Consider the following 17,692-nt stretch of genomic DNA (forward strand, 5'->3'; position numbering starts at 1 on the left):
CGGGAAGATATGTCGTTCTGCATGGGGTTTTGATGGGCAAAGTGGTGGTGCTGGTTGCCATATATGGTCCGAATGTAGACGACCCGGAGTTCTTCAGAGGAATATGGGCTAAGATTGATGTTACTGGCTGCTCCACTATCATAACGTAGTGCCCGAAGACAAAATTGATAGAAAAGGCGCGTCCAGGCAAATGCACCCACAAGCACGCCAGGCACTAACGGATATCATGTGTGAGGGCTCCCTTGTGGATGTGTGGAGGGCTCGCAACGCGGACGCGAGAGTAGGTACATGTATATCCGCTCACCATGCTGCCTGGTTCAGATTGGATTTTTGGTTAGTCTCGGCGGATGTAGCCACTTGGACCACACAAGTGGATATACTGGCCAGGTCTCTGTCTGACCACTCCCCCTGTTTACTAGAGCTAGACATTCCAGGCAACCAGAGTAGTGCCTTCTCCTGGCGTCTTCCACCAGATGCATTCCAAGATGCCGCTTTCACTGAAGAGATCAGGCAAGACATAGCTGACTACTTTGCTACTAACACTGGCACGGTCAAGACTGATGCTGTCCTCTGGGACGCATTTAAAGCGGTGATACGGGGGCAGTGTATTGCACGTAGGGCTGGAGTCCTAAAGTCCATCAGAACACACTGGCAACGATAGAGGGAGAACTGAAAGTCCTTGAGCGATCATTTTGTGAGACCCCGACGCCTGCGCTGGCGGGGCAGATTAAGGCCAAGTTGCTAAGTTTTGCTGAGGAGTCGCAGCGCGAACTAACATTTTTGGGTAAGCAGGCTGAAGCCCGCAGATATGGAGAGGGAGATAGACCAAGCCGCACACTAGCCAGGATGATTAAATCCACCCCCACTCCCACACGAGTACACACTGTGGTTGATCACACGGGGAAGGGACTGACGGACCAGCGGGAGATACTACAGTCCTTCGCCACTTACTATGCCACACTATACTAATCCACACATAGTTTATCAGAGGAGACACTTGAGGCCTTTTTAGAATCCATAGCGCTTGTGTGGTTTAACAACGCACACAGGCAATACATGGACCGCCCCGTAACGGTACAGGAGATCGCGACCACCATTAAAGTGCTACCACTAAACAAAGCGCCAGGTCTGGGTGGACTAACAGCAGCCTTTTATAAAACATACACAGAGGAGCTAGCTCCTCGCTTACACACTGTGTTTGTTGAAGCACAAGAAGTAGGGATACTGCCAGACTCGATGAGGGAGGCCCTTATTGTCACGGTGCTTAAACCTGACAAGGATGATAGATGCATACACTCTTACCACCCTCTGTCCCTAATTAATATGGATGTCAAGATCTACGCTAAGATTATAGCTGATCGCCTACAACCTTTGCTCCCATATGTGGCCCTGCCAGATCAGTCGGGGTTCATACCAGGACACTCCACCACACATAATCTGCGAACGTTTTTTTCTGCACTACACTACCTCCACCCGGACACACAGACTGTTGTGGTATTTCTGGATGCGACAAAAGCCTTTGATTCCCTTGAGTGGTCGTTCCTTTTTACCATACTGACGCGCATGGGGTTCAGTCCACTATTCATAAATTTATACCGCCCCTAGAGCCACAATAAGACTAAATGGCATGATCTCTGACCCATTTCCAGTCTCCAGAGGGACCAGACAGGGCTGCCCACTGTCCCCCCTCCTATTCGCCATCGCTATGGAACCACTTGCTGCTAGGATTAGACAGCACCACACAGCGAGGGGCATTACATTCAGCTCCAGTAGCCTACTCATCTCCCTGTACGCGGATGATGTGACCCTGCATGTAAACAATCCGAACAAAAACCTCAACCCGTTACTGCGAGAGTTTGTAAAATTTGGGGGTCTGTCCGGCGTCTCCATAAACTGGTCTAAGTCAGTCATATTTCCACTCACTGATAGCACCACAGAGGTACACTCAGACTATCCCCTCCGATGGGAGGCAGACGAAGTGAAATAGTTGGGGATTTGGATAAGCAGGATAATACAGGAGATCTGGAACCTCAACTTTGGCAGAACGGTCACCTGGCTTGAGGGCAAAGTGGCGATATGGTCCAAGCCTGCCCTCTCCTTAGCAGGTAGAATTGCACTAGCAAAAATGATTGTGCTGCCCAAGTTCCTCTACTTATTTGCCAATGTGCCAATTCCACTGACACAACACTTCTTTGCACACTTACGCTCCAATCTGTTGGCACTCGCTTGGGCAGAGGGTCAGGCAAGAGTATCATGGGCACTGCTGACACTCCCACTGCGTCAGGGAGGTTTGGGAGCACCAGACATGCATTTATACGCAGTTTGCGCACAGGCCCAATACCTTCATTTTTGGGCCTACCCCACGCCTTACCAGCCGCACGTGGCAGTGGAGATCGACATTGTCTCTCCGCTTCCGCTCAATGTGGCTCTATATTACAAAACACCGCGACCATCACAGGATATAAACACAGCGGATATGCTCCGCTGGTCCTGGAGAGAGCTATTGAGGCGGTCTTCAGTTCCCCTGTTGTATGGGCCCGCGATGCCTCTCAAACAGAATCCCATGTTCCCATGCTTAGAGGCCAACAGCAGCGATATCTCTATTGCTGGCACCACCTTGCGCACATTCGCAGACATATACCCGGAAGGCACATTCCTGGAGTTGCCCACGGAGACAGCAGAGAACCCGGTGGCTTTTGCTGACAAATTTACATACCACAAGCTCAAGGCTGCATGCAGGGCGCTCGGGGATTGCTTCCCTGAGGAGCCACCGCAGTTCCTGGCACTACAAAACATACTAGCTAGAGCATGCCGCAAAAAACTTGTGTCCAGGCTTTACAATTCCATGCAGGAACAGTCCCCATTGGTGGTGCCCAGGTCGCAGCAATTGTGGGGTGACGAGCTGGAAGAGCCCCTGACTGATGAGCAGTGGGCTTTCTGCTGCGGGCAGCTGCTGGCACTATCCCCAAACTATAAACTTAGACTCGTGCACTTCAAGTTCTTACATAGATTCTACCGCACCCCAATCTCTCTTCACCGCATGGGCCTTAGAGAAGATGACAGATGCTGGAAATGTGGGGCGGAGGGGGCTTCATTTCTACACGTGGCCTGGCACTGCCCAGCGCTCTCGGAGTACTGGATCAAAATATTTGACGCTATTAAACAAATCCTTGCAGGGCTGATGCCCCATTGCCGCTGCTGGGGATCCTTGGCTGGGTCGCGAACACTGCACCTGCGAGCCGAAAGCTCCATGCACTACTGCTGCTATATGCCAAGAGGCGGGTGGCCATCACCTGGGGCGGAAGACTAAACCGAGGCTAAGCGACTGGCTATCTGATGTAACATATGGGCACGCACAGCTGGGCTCCTATTGGGAACTGATGCCATTAAATGCACGCCCGAGAGACATTTGGGAACCTTTCCTGCAGTGGTCACGTGGCAGACCATCTCCACCCGAGACTGCTCCTGGGAGCCCGGCTGTGCACACCTAGCCTGTTGTTGTGCTTCTGCCGGTGCTCTAGTGGGTCTGCCAGACGTTATCGCAGCTTGTGGAATAGCCGAGGCCAATGGGAGTCCTGGTAAAGGACGCTTAGACTCCAGCGGTTGCTGCGCTCATTGAGTTGCACTTTCCTCTCAGACTGATATCTTTGCTATACGGCGCTGTCTGATTGCCATTCCGGACCCGACATAGCGCACTATTGTATTTATGTCTTTCCCATACCAATGTCGCTAAAATTGTTTTCATTAATGGTCACACTGACGAACACCTATGTTACTGTTAGTAATGTTACAAAAAAAAGAAAATTGCATCCTTTTTATAACATCAAACTAATTGCCGAATATACACGTGCTCATTGTACATTTCACTTGACTTCGTGATGTAATTGTTGCTTTCATGATTTGCAAATGCTCAATAAACATTTTTTTAAAAAATCCAGGTTTTCAAGGCCTTGCGAATTGAAGAGTGAGATTGAAGACTGGAGACAGAAAAATTAAGCAAGTTCCACAGCTTGGATGTGGCCCCAGAAAAGGCTCTACCTCCCCATCTCGATTTTTAATGCTTAGGAACAATTAGCAGAATTCTGCCAGAGGATCGCAGCAGTCTAGCGGGAATGTAATGTTGAAACAAATTCCTGAGTCCTCCTGGTCCAATGCTATGCAAGGTTTGTGAACCATACAAAGAGCCTTAAAGGTAATTTGTTTGTTCACAGGTAGCCAGTGCAGTTTCCGAATCTCCTCAGAAATTGATTGAAATTTGGGGATATCAAGATTTAACCTGGCTACAGCATTGTGAACCATCTGCAGTTTAGCAAGTGCAGTCTTATTAATATCCAGATAGAGAGCATTACCGTAATCCAACCTGGATATAATAAGCACCAAAGCCACTTGTTTTCGTGCAGGAAGTGGAATAAAAGGAAACACATTCCTAAGGGATTTGATTATCCAAAAGCAGGTTGAAACGGTCCTGTTTACCTGCAGGTCGAACAATAGATTTCTATTGACCAATACTCCAAGATTTTTAGCAGTGCCTGATAGAATAGGTAAGACCTCCAGCCTATCTGGCCACCACACATTGGACCACACAGACGGTTGACCACCAAAAATCAAGAACTCCTTCTTGTCCCCATTGAGTCTTAAGTAGTTTTTCTCCATCTATGTGGCCACAGCCTGCATACAGTTTTCAAAATTGGTGGCAGTCGCATCCATGTCCCTAGAGATATACACAATGATTTGGGTGTCATCAACATAAGACAGTTCTTAGAGTCCAAGAGATCTGATAAGTTTTGCCAGTGGGAAAACATACAAGTTAACAATGTAGGGTTCAAATAGGAACCCTGATGCACCCCACAGGGCAACATTACGTACTGCGCCCGAGACCTGTCACTTAAAAAAGATGCCAAACTTTTGAGTGCCATGTCTGTGACCCCCAGGTGCTGGAGCCGCTCTACAAGCCAGGTAGGGGAGATGGTATCGAAGGCTGCAGATAGGTCCAGAAGGATAAACAATGCAGCCTCTCCAGCATCCACCATGGAACAGATGTTATTTACTGCAGATACTAGTGCCCTCTCAGTCCCATGATTGCGCCTTAATCCATTATGAGATATATCTAGCAGTTGAAATTGTTCAAGATAGTACAGAACCTGGACATTAAGATGTTTCTCCAGGACTTTGGTAGGTACAGGCACCAAGAAAATGAGCAGATATTTTTTTTAGTTCTGCAGGGTCCAAATTAGGCCTTTTAAGCAACACCCTTTTCCAAATACGAGGAAAGCACCAAGATGTAATGGCTTTATTCAGGGTTTCAATAAGATAGGGAAATATAATCTTAGCTCTTAATTGCAAGACATTAGGAAGACAAGATTCAAGTGGGAAGACAATTTGACACTGAGAAGGTAATGTTCCGTCTGTTCTTGTGTCAACTGAGTAAAACACGATAGACAGGCCTTGTGGCTCTCTTTAGTGGACAGACTTTTTAGAATGCCAAATTCAGACTGAGACTCTACATGAAGGGAATTAGAGGACTCAGAGTAGTGGTGGTCAAGGCCTTTGTATATAGACACAATTTTAGGGGAGAAAATGTGGCCATTTTCTCTCAAAAGTCCTGAGAGCTTTCTATGCTCGAAGGAGCTAAGGGAACAGATAAGAGAATATTTAGCTTAAAGAGATCTCTGGTGGATTTGGTTGAAACATGCTCATTAGTGCAGTACCAAGACTTTACCTCCTTAATGGCTGCCTTATATTCAGCCAAAATAGCCTTAATGCAATTATTTTCAGGAGAAAGTAAGATTTTCACCATGTCTGCTCTTGTCGGCGACAAGCCTGTCTAAGCAATCTAAGTCTCACTGAAAACCATTGTGTTGTGGGTGTCTTTCTTCGTACATGAATTTCCTTAAGTGGGGCTACAATATTAATAGATACCATAAGCCACGCGGAAAGTTCTATGGCCGCTGATTCAACATCCTCATGAACTGTCCATTTGCAACTATTCAAGACCTGGGATAGACTTTCTTCACTAAGCCCTTTCCAGTTCATTTTGAGAAGTGTGTTCTTTCCACCAATAAGTATTTTCTGGGAAGAAGACCAGGAAAGAGAGAAAAGAAAAGTGCTCAGTCCAGGTAAGAGGGAGAGGATTAGCAACTTTGAGCTGGGCATCATTAGTGAAGACACCGTCCAAAGTGTGGCCAGCTTAATGATCAGCCGCCGTGACTATTCGAGAAAGCCCACAGCATGACATAATTTCTTTATAGGCCAAAGTGTCCTTAGAGACATCACTCTCGAAATGTAAAACGAAATCCCCAAGCACTGTGAGGTTACTTTTGCCCAAGTACGGTTCTAATAAATGGCCAATTTTCGACATAAATTTAAACCTGGATCCAGGTGGCCTGTAAACTTGTGAAAACTAGCTGAAATGGCTGTTAGCATCAGCTGAAGCCATTTTGTTTTTGGCGGCCATTTTAGTTAGCCTTGTGCTTGCCATGTGCCTTCTCCCTCTTCACTGTTGCCTGCTCTTGTATTTCACTCGAGTCAGGAACTATAATTAACTCCTTCAGCATTGAGCCGGAGCCATGCGCATGCTCAGAAAGACCTGTAGCTGCCAAAATGCATCTGTCTTAGTGTATAACTGTCAGGCTGTTTTTACTGATGTAAGGAGAAATTTCTCCCCTCCCACTTTGTTGAGCAAACAATTTTTGTATACCCATATTAGTCAATAACTATACTTGTATGTGGCAGTACCTCCCCTTGGTCTCATGCTGACTATGCAACAAATGTATATAAAAGGCCCATGGTTTCTGTACTCTTTGGACTGCCTCCTACATTGGCCTGAGGGTACCATATTGACGCAGTCTCCCTCATGTGAGGTTAATAAACTTGTTATTTTAATATTACAGCTTCCGTGACATTCTCTTCTTTGTTGGTTTAAGGACCAGGTGCATCAGTGAACCCCTAAAAAGGTTTTTTATTCTACAAACTAGAATTCCTCCGAAAGATTCAATGGGCCCAATTTTTTATGAGAAAAATAGCCCTTCACATGGGTCTGAATCATGAACAATGAGACAAGTGTACTTACTTTTGTATATGACTGCTACCCCATCCCCTACCCTACCACTTCTATTGTGTTGCCTGGTAGAGAAGCCAGGAGGAACAGTGTCAACTGAGTCAGGCCAGAACAATCTTTAGCCCAGGTCTCTGAAACAAAGACCCAGTCAGGGTCATGGGTCATGATAAAATCGGCAGTTTCTATTTTATTTTTAATAAGGGACCAAACAATGATAAGGAATCCCAAATAGCTAGCTGCAGTAATAATAGTCCGTTCATCAGAAAGCGAGGGAAAAGAGAATTCCTTAACTAAAGTGGAGGAGGGTGTCGAGGAGTTCAACTGAAATTTACACAAGAGACAGCTATTAACTTTATTATATTAGAGAGTGCTGAAATCCAAAAGAAAAGGGACAAACTGGGAGGTTGTGATGATTACGCAAATGTAAAAGCTGGTTTCGAAAATAAGTCACCCCAGGAACCTCTTCACTTATGAAAAGGCCAGGCGTTCTGGCGCAAGGCGCAGTCCAGGCGCGGCCAGGGCACAGACAGGCTTGCCTTTGGCATGCCAGCAGCGCGTCCTATCTGCCATACTTAATTTATGTCCAAACCCCCCACACCACTAGCCTGCTGACCAAGCAGGAAGCACCCTAGCAAGAAGTGAGTAAAAATAGCTTCCCTCCGCACAATTGGCATTCAAGGCAGCGGCGGACAGGTAAAGAACAAACAGCGGAAAAGCCTGATATGAATTTAAAAGTACTCCACAATTCAAAGTGAACCAGCAATTTAAAATAATAAAACAGTAATAAAAAAGGATTAACCAAAATAGAAGGAGCAACCTAGCGTGAGGCTAACAGCTTCAGAAGATTGTTCCAGATTACGGCTGACACAGGCCCAAACGGGAGCACCCCTGCGTTGATGTACATCAACATACAGATGGCCTTTGATTCTTTAACCCCTTGCGTGCTGATGACAGAACGGTTCCGTCATCAGCATCGGTTGAGCTGTGCTGATGACGGAACCGTTCCGTTCCGCCTGTGCTGACTCCGCCCGCGCAAGGCGGAGTCAGCACAGGCGGGGAATACGCCCTGCACGCAAGGGGTTAAAGTAGAACTTCATGTTTGAGAAGCTTGACCGGATGGGATTGAGTGCTAGGTTAATGAAATAGATTCACATATTATACACAGAACCCCTGGCGAAGGGTAAAACAAGTCGCAGCAGCTCTGAACAAGTTGTGATAGAGCGTGACACCAGACAGAGGTACTCGCTATCTACCATTCTCTTCTCCTTAGCAGTGGAACCCCTGGCAGCGACTTTTAGACAAGTGGCAAATGAATGGGGTATTAGAAATAGAGGATCCTTGCATATCATCCATACTAATATAATAAAGAGAGAGCCCAAACCTTTGAGGCGGGTAATCTCAGGAACCACAGCACCAATCACAACACGCAATACAGCGTTGGAAAGGGCAGTTGCAGCAGAAGGACATAGGCTATGCAGACGCCCACCATATACATTTAAAAGGTAAAAGAACCGTGCCAGCAAAGTAGTCCCTTGTGGGCGTGTCTGCGTTGTGCTGTGGGCGTGTGCTGGGGGAGTGACAAACACTGGGGGCGTGTGGTACGTTCCGCCCTTCATGCCATATCTCATATCGTGTGCTAATCCCACCCTGCTCCCTTTAAATACCCCTGCACCCCATAATCATAACCCACCCTTACTCCTTAAAATACCCCAACACCCTTAAACACTAACCCATCTTAACCCTATAAATATACCCTGTACCCCAAAACCCAAACCTAGCCCTGAACCCTAAAAATACCACTGTACCCCAAAACCCAAACCTACCCCTGAACCCTAAAATACCCCTGTACCCCAAAACCCAAACCTAGCCCTGAACCCTTAAAATACCCCTGTACTCCAAAACCCAAACCTACCCCTGAACCCTAAAAATACCCCTGTACCCCAAAACTCAAACCTAGCCCTGAACCCTAAAAATAACCCTGTACCCCAAAACCCAAACCTACCCCTGAACCCTAAAATACCCCTGTACCCCAAAACCCAAACCTACCCCTGAACCCTAAAATACCCCTGTACCCCAAAACCCAAACCTAGCCCTGAACCCTTAAAATACCCCTGTATCCCGAAACCCAAACCTACCCCATAACCCTAAAAATACCCCTATACCCCAAAACCCAATGCTAGCACTGAACCATAAAAATACCCCTGCACCGCAAAACCCATACCTATCCCTAAACCCTAAAACTACCCCTGTACCCCATAACCCAAAACTATATCTGAACCCTTAAAATACCCAAACACCCCAAAACATATACCTCAGTACCCCAAAACATATACCCCTATACCGATACTTACCTTATCCAAACATTTAAAAAAAACATACATGCTTTTACCATTCATGCATTTACAACGAATTTCGTTCTAAATGTATGCGTGGTAAAAGCATATAAAATGTAATGCCATGCGTTATAATGGCATTGCGGATTGATGGTACTTTCGTAATGAAAGGATGGGAAGTGATTGTATGCAGAAAGAAAGTTGAGGAATAATGGGTGTTTACCCTCCGCCTATAAGTACATTGGTGGCACGACGGCCCGTATCTCCAGCAACATACTCATATTTTTTCACCACCCATTTGAAAAATGCACAGGTCTCTCTCATTGATAGCCAGCACCGACATACACTTATTGACACACCTCCTGCCACAAGTTCTAGAATTGCAAACTTTAGAGGTAAGGTGATGGTGGCAGCGTCCCCGACCCGCTCGCTTGAAGAAGGTTGCCTAAAAACTGTGCTCCATGCTGTGTGTGATTTAATTTTAAATCGTGACTCTGATACTTTGCCTAGTTTTTAAAAATACCATTTGTGCCTGCTGAATACAATCTCGCCCCCTTTTCTGAATCGTTTTTGTCCACCATAAGCGTGGAAGGGTATACTCAGATGTGAGTCCCTTGCTCATTGCACCATCAGGATTCAAGCAAGCCGGGCCGAAGACGGCTGAAATGCCAGAAACCGGTCCCCGGTAGCTTGTTTCCTTCCCAGTATAAGAATTGGCTTGGTAGTGTGGTCTGCCCTGTTCCCATGATGCACTGGGCCAGGGACGGACTAATTTGCATATAGCCAGGTTCTGAGCTGGGATGGTGCAGTGAGCTAAAAAACGGTGATGGATCAAGCCCTGATCTTTGGACTGGGTAAGAGTGGTCTGCTTAATTCAGACACTCTGTTCATCACCACCCCCTTTTCTGAATCGTTTTTGTCCACCATAAGCGTGGAAGGGTATACTCAGATGTGAGTCCCTTGCTCATTGCACCATCAGGATTCAAGCAAGCCGGGCCGAAGACGGCTGAAATGCCAGAAACCGGTCCCCGGTAGCTTGTTTCCTTCCCAGTATAAGAATTGGCTTGGTAGTTTGGTCTGCCCTGTTCCCATGATGCACTGGGCCAGGGACGGACTAATTTGCATATAGCCAGGTTCTGAGCTGGGATGGTGCAGTGAGCTAAAAAACGGTGATGGATCAAGCCCTGATCTTTGGACTGGGTAAGAGTGGTCTGCTTAATTCAGACACTCTGTTCATCACCACCCCCTTTTCTGAATCCCCCCACCACCCCCTTTTCTGAATCATCTCGCCGAATCGGCATTTTAACATTGCTATTTTCACTCTCCCTACCTGATTTAATAGGAGTGGAAGCAGCTCTTTCTTTATTTTTCCTGAGACAGCAACAAGCCGAGGCTCTACTTCCTTCCTGCCTGCCCCGGTCCGACAGGGTAACTATTACCGTTGTGCGGAGGGCGGTCAGGTGAGAGCAAGGCACTTCCGGTAGCATTGGAGCGGTTAGCGCTCTAGTGCTCGCACTTCTGGGGCTATTTAGGCGGAGCATCTACCTCATAGAAGCTGCGGTAAGGTGATGGTGGCAGTGTCCCCGACCCGCTCGCTTGAAGAAGGTTGCCTAAAAACTGTGCTCCATGCTGTGTGTGATTTAATTTTAAATTGTGACTCTGATACTTTGCCTAGTTTTTAAAAATAACATTTGTGCCTGCTGAATACAATCTCGCCGAATCGGCATTTTAACATTGCTATTTTCGCTCTCCCTACCTGATTTAATAGGAGGGGAAGCAGCTCTTTCTTTATTTTTCCTGAGACAGCAACAAGCCGAGGCTCTACTTCCTTCCTGCCCGCCCCGGTCCGACAGGTTAACTATTACCGTTGTGCGGAGGGCGGTCAGGTGAGAGCAAGGCACTTCCGGTAGCATTGGAGCGGTTAGCGCTCTAGTGCTCGCACTTCTGGGGCTATTTAGCCCTTGCCCTCCCTCGAGCGCGCAGCGGTCGCGCGCAGCCGAAGACACGCTGAAGAGCAGCCAAAGAGCTGCCCGTCTGTGCCCGTCCGCAACTGGACGGGACTAGGGGCCATGGGCCCGACATCTTTGGATAATCCTTCTGCAGGGACCCCTCATATCAGGTACACTGCGCATACTCTATTACACTTAAGGACAACTCCTCTTACAGGATGTAGTAGAGACTCCTGGCCATGCCCTGAGGGCCCTTTTTCATGCATTAACTGCCATTTTCAAGCTTCTTACACCAAATTCAGTGCTGAGGAGTATAAAGTGAAAGCTACATCACAAAAAGGGACAAAGTGCTTTCTCTTAAATGTCCGCTCCCTACCTAAACACCAACTAGAGGTATGGGACCTAGTACATACAATGCAACCAGACCTATGTTTCCTAACGGAAACCTGGTTAAAGCCCCATACTGTCCCTGCTATAGCTGTGGGGGTTCCCCTGGGCTATAAGTTTGTCCATTTTGATCGCCCTGAAAAAACAGGCGGTGGCCTAGCCATTACGTATAAAGAACACCTGAAGATTACAATACTAGAACAAAAGTATTGCCCACATTTTGAAATAATGATTTTTAAAATGAATTATGCCACTAACAGATTCTGGAAAGGAGCCTTAGTTTATCGCCCTCCGGGATAGAGGGCGGGCTTCTCTCTTGCACTTCTGGAACTCTTAGCTCCACATTTTAAAGCAAAGGAAGATTTCATCCTTCTTTGTGATTTTAATATTCACGTTGATATTTCTGTACACCCAGAAACTATCTCTCTGGTTTCTGATCTATCCTCCCTTGGTCTAGATCTGCAGAATAGCGGACCCACTCATATAGGAGGTCACCTCCTAGATTTGCTCTTTACTAATTGCTCCAAAGTACGATGTCTACCCACTGTTCAAATAAATTGGTCTGACCACTTTATCGTGGAATTTTCTCTATCCGGGGTGGATAAGCTTTTTCATAAGACCACCCTCCCACCTGTCTGGCGTAGACAGTGGCACAAAGTCACTGTAGAGGAATTGCAAAGGGTGTGGAAGCAGCCTATCCCCTCAGAGATGGACAGTGTGGAGTCCGCACTGGCCAAATTTAACAATTCTCTTACAGAAGCAATTGATAAAATAGCCCCTCTGAAGTTACATAAACAATACCCTGCTTCCAAACAGGAAGCATGGTATACTGAGGCACTCAGAATAGAGAAGCAGAAATGTAGGAAGATAGAAAAGAAATGGAGGAAAACGCGAACAGAGGAAAACAAGAAAGCACATCATGAGGCCCAGAGTAACTATTATAAAAATATTAAACTTGCACGGAGGAACAGCCTCTCTCAACAACTTGCAGAAGCGGGTAATTGTTCTAAGGAATTATTTAAAATTCTTCAGGAGTTTGTAAAACCAACTGCATGCGAAAGCCCTAATGATTTTTCTCAAACATTATGTGATGAAATCTCTCTGTTCTTCGAAAATAAAATCAACTTATGAAAAAATCATGAGGGCCTCTAGTCAAAAGAGTAACAACATTCCTTCTCCTTCTACTCTGCTCACACGGAGAGATACCACACTCATGGCATTTCCAGCAGTCAGTGACTCAGATCTCTCCTCCCTCATGAGCCACATAAAATCAGGGTCTCCAGATGATTTTCTGTCGGCTAAAACAACTGCCTACTGAAGGACTGGGTTTTTCTAAGACCCAGCGGTGCCAGGGACAACACCTGAAACCTTCGTGGGTTACCTGTTCCGGCGTACAAATGACAGAGACACGGGACACTTCCTTCGGCGTCAAAGATTCACGGTTTATTTACTGCAGGGAACACAGAAGTCACAAGAAGTACATAGCATGTAGGTTCATGGAGACTGCTTCGAATTGTATCTGTGGATCGCTCCTTTTATACAGTTTTTCGTCATAAGATAACATGGCAAACAAAAGATTACAACCCGGTTCCCACAGTAAATTTCATAGGGGGTCGCTTTCATGTATTCAGGGCCCGGAACATAATTACAGTAGCATTTGTCGGTTCACAACTGTAAAAGTACATCTTCCCACCATTAGTGCATTCCGTTCGGCTGTAAACGAATCAAGGAAGAGTCAGAAACAGGTGCAGAGGAAGACGAAGATAGTCAACAGATTGAAAAGAGTGTAAGGGGGTGTTATCAGAAACACGATTGCAGGGATCAAAGGAGACGTGCCTAATGAATGCACAACTGAGACAATAGACCGGCACGGCAAGATGAGCCTCGAGCGGGGCCATCTGCCTTACAGTGTCATCCCCCTCATCATAAAGACACCCTCAAAGGAACGCGTGTCTTCCGCAAGAGTTTGGGAATCCCAGGGTCACGAAGCGGATAGTGTCAGTTCGCTGGCTACTTGAGGGCAAGAGACAAAATGGATGCCGTATCTAAAATGGAACCCGTGGGCTCATATGAAGAAACCCACGAAACAGACGAACGGTTTAGGTTAGCACAGCGAAAACGCGTACACCCACTAAACTCGTCATTTGCGGTTCATAGATACCAGACTCGACCATATTCGGGCGAGTCGAAAACACCACTTACAATTGTCACGGAACCTCACTCCCTGCGAACTCTGCTTGGACCCCATATCCAAGCATTGATCAACCATTCTCTCAGGGAAGGATCTGTACCCACAGAGTGGAAAAAAGCGGTGGTGAACCCTATCCGAAAGAATGTGGCACTTCCATGGATGGACCTTTCAAACCTCCGACCCATCTCCCTCCTGCCTTACCTCAGCAAAATGACCGAGAGACATGTAAACACTCATCTGTCTAAGTACATTGAGGCAGCGGAGGGCCTAGATTTTTCTCAATCTGGGTTTAGGCCCAATCACAGCACGGAATCTGCCCTCCTCTCAGTGACCGATAACATCAGGATGTCACTGGATGGAGGGGGCTCCATGATTCTGGTGCTGTTAAATTTATCCGCTGCTTCCAACACGGTGTCTCATGAGTTACTTCTCGGTCGTTTGAGGGAGATGGGCATAGGAGGTATGGCTCTGTCCTGGTTGGAAAGCTTTCTCTCGGACCGACTACAAGGGGTCAGACTGGGTTCCCATCATTCCATCTTAAGGGAGCTCACCAAGGGAGTGCCACAGGGATCATTCCTAAGCCCCACACTTTTCAACGTGTATGTGGCCCCCTTGGCAGACATTGTAAGAGTTCATGGGTTCACCCCTGTGTCGTATGCTGACGACACTCAGCTTTTGTTTCCCTTTCATACCCTAACGCCCGCAATACAAAAATCTTTTGCGGACGGAATGAGGGCAATATCGGACTGGATGGCCATAAATGGCCTCCAGTGTAATGTAGGCAAGACAGAGGTCATGCTGTTTGGGGAGGCCACACTTCTGTGGTCTCCTGAATGGTGGCCCTCGGATTTGGGACCAACACCAAGTCCCAAACAGACCGTAAAGAATCTCGGTGTGCGGTTAGACAAGACACTTTTGTTTAAAGAGCACACAAATCAAGTAGCAGGATCCTGCTTCCGGGTCATTGGACTGCTTCGACGCGTCTTCCCGTTCCTCTCAGACACCTACAGGAAAACACTCGTCCAGGCCTTGGTAATCAGTAGACTGGACTATTGTAACGGCTTGTTTATCTCGGCCAATGAGGAACAACTACAGAGACTACAGGTGGTCCAGAACACCGCAGCGAGACTAGTTCTTAATGCTCAGCCAAGGTCTGCTTCACGTCCCCTCTTAGTCAAAATTCATTAGTTGCCAATTAGGCAGCGTATAAAATTTAAAATCTGCTGCACAATACACAAATGTCTGTTTGGCAATGGACCTAAATACCTAAAAGAAAAATTCACTCCCTATAAACCTGTTCGCACCCTGCACTCTAGCAGTCAGCAACATCTCCAGGTTCCTAGGATTAAAAAAGCTAGGCAGGGAGGACGAGCCCTCTCCTACAAAGCCCCATTTTATGGAATTCACTACCCCCAATCCTTAAAAATACCACTAATTTTCAGTCTTTTAGGAAGACATTAAAAACTTTTCTATTTGCTGCCTGCTAAGATACCATCACTCGAGCTCCCTCACAGCTCAGGACTAGGTTTAAGCTCTTTTGGTAAAGCGTAAGCACGGAGATACCCCTTCGGGGGTCGATTCCTGCGCTATACAAGAACATAAATTAATAAATAAATAAATTGAGCTGGGGAGCTACGTTCGAATCTCGGCATCATCTCAACATCCTGTGATTCCAGGCAAATCGCTTTGTCTCCCCTTGCCTACCACAAATGAATGTGTTCTTCTGTAATGTAAATTGTGCTCATGCCATGTTGTCGAGTTCGCGCTATATATTATTGCAAGGAAAAATAAAGTAGGGAAGCTCGAGTTCACATACTACTGAACGCGCACTCTTAAGTGCATCAGCAGTGCACTGTGAATCGGAGTGTTTCACAGGCATGTCACTGATAAGAAATGCTATCAAAACGAAATCCTACAAAACAATATACTACTGGCCGTCAGCATTTCATACCCGGACAACGTCGGGACGGGCTGCTAGTCACTTTATATGTTGACAACATCCTTTACATATGCCATGCAGTGATCTATCACAGCAGCCACTTCGACAGGAATTGAAGTAACTTACGTACTTGTATGGATATTCCACTTCAATGTAGACTTGATTGAAATTAATCTGAGTCATTCAGTGGCGAAAACAAGGTCTTCAATGGGTTTTCGGAGACAGCTTTCACTGTCACTAATGACCAGGATCGCCATGTCAATCAATCAATATCTTTATTCAGTCTGATTAGGAATAGACCATGAAAGTACATAAAAATATTGCACATAAACGTGATTACTAATCTTATATTACGAACAATTAGGAAAGGATATATAATAATAGATAGCTTTAAAATTCCATAGTACATCAAATTTCCATACTTAAAATAAGCAAAAACTGCAAGTCATAAATACATTTTAAAACACCATTGCACTCGTATAGAAAATGACCACGTTTTGAAAAAAATTATGGGTCAGGAGAAAGAACAAAAACCTCAAAACGGGTCCGCTATGCACTCCTACTATCCCAAAAATTAAACCAAAACATCTCGACCAAGTTCCATCTGCAAAACCACATTGCACATACAATTCTGACAAATTAGCCTGTCATAGCTTTTCTAGCCCTGATGGCTGCTTTCAAAAAGACGCAGACACAGTAAACAGTTTCAGGTAAACTTAGGAATTGTAAGTGAAGAGAGCTAGTGTACTGCGTCGGAAACCTAGCCTCCGTAACAGAGGTGTCAGAAAGTGCTTTCATGCTGAACTGTGCAATTTGCAAAAGAACATAAAGTGCAATAGTGATTGTGCAGAGTGATTGTCACAGTGACAATGTTTCCCTCTGGATATAAAACATTTTTTTTTAAGTAAGGACAAATGAATTAACCCTGCTCTGAAGCGAAAGAGAAGTGATCACTCCCATCTAGACAAATTCAGAATTTAGTAAAAGGGAGGTTCGTCTGTGTATAAAAGACTACTGTAATTCAAAACCGAGGGTTTAGATAACTCGATTTTAAATCTTGTGTTCGTACAGTAGTCTTTAAATAATGTATTCACCTCCTCCCTAGCGTTTTTGGGGTATACGACTAGGATCAGTGAACCAGGAGGATGAACCCAGGGAACCAAAAGTGTCCCGTATTTAGCTCAGCCAAGGTATGGAATAAGCCTTGTACAACGTTAGGCAGTCGAGTATAATGTCCTTACAAAGCTGAGCTGCTGGGTTCAGTCAAATGCTAACCCATAACAAAAATGGCGCCAGCTGAATCTTAGCAGCTATAAATCCCTGGGGCCTCATTTATGAAAAGTGACGCATCGCTGCGTGAAAACAGCGATGCGTCACTTTTCAGTGCGCACTCCTTGCGACACCAATGATGTGTCATATTTAATGTATGACGCATCATGTCGCAAGGAGTTACAGATACGTCAATATTTCTGACGTATCTGTAAGCGCAAAAGTGACGCATTGCTGGAGTGTGTCACAAAAGTGACGCAACTCCAGCAATGCGTCCTTTCACATGGGGAAAGCCCCATGTGAAAGGGATTGCGTCAGTCTTACGCCTGCTGTGAGGCAGGCGCAAGATTTTGACGCAACAACATCCTAAAAGTGACGCAGTGAAATCTCATAGATTTCACTGCGTCACTATTACGAGGGTTTTTGCGGAGGAACGCCCCCTCTGCATACATTATACCTGACGCAGGTATAATGTGGCGCAGGGGTTTAAAAAGTGACACATCTACCTAGATGCGTCACTTTTTAAATATGGCGTAACAAGGCGTATATTTTACGCTGCTGGTGCGT

Source organism: Lissotriton vulgaris, chromosome 11, assembly GCF_964263255.1.
Source record: "Lissotriton vulgaris chromosome 11, aLisVul1.2, whole genome shotgun sequence".
Classification (NCBI taxonomy): Eukaryota; Metazoa; Chordata; class Amphibia; order Caudata; family Salamandridae; genus Lissotriton; species Lissotriton vulgaris.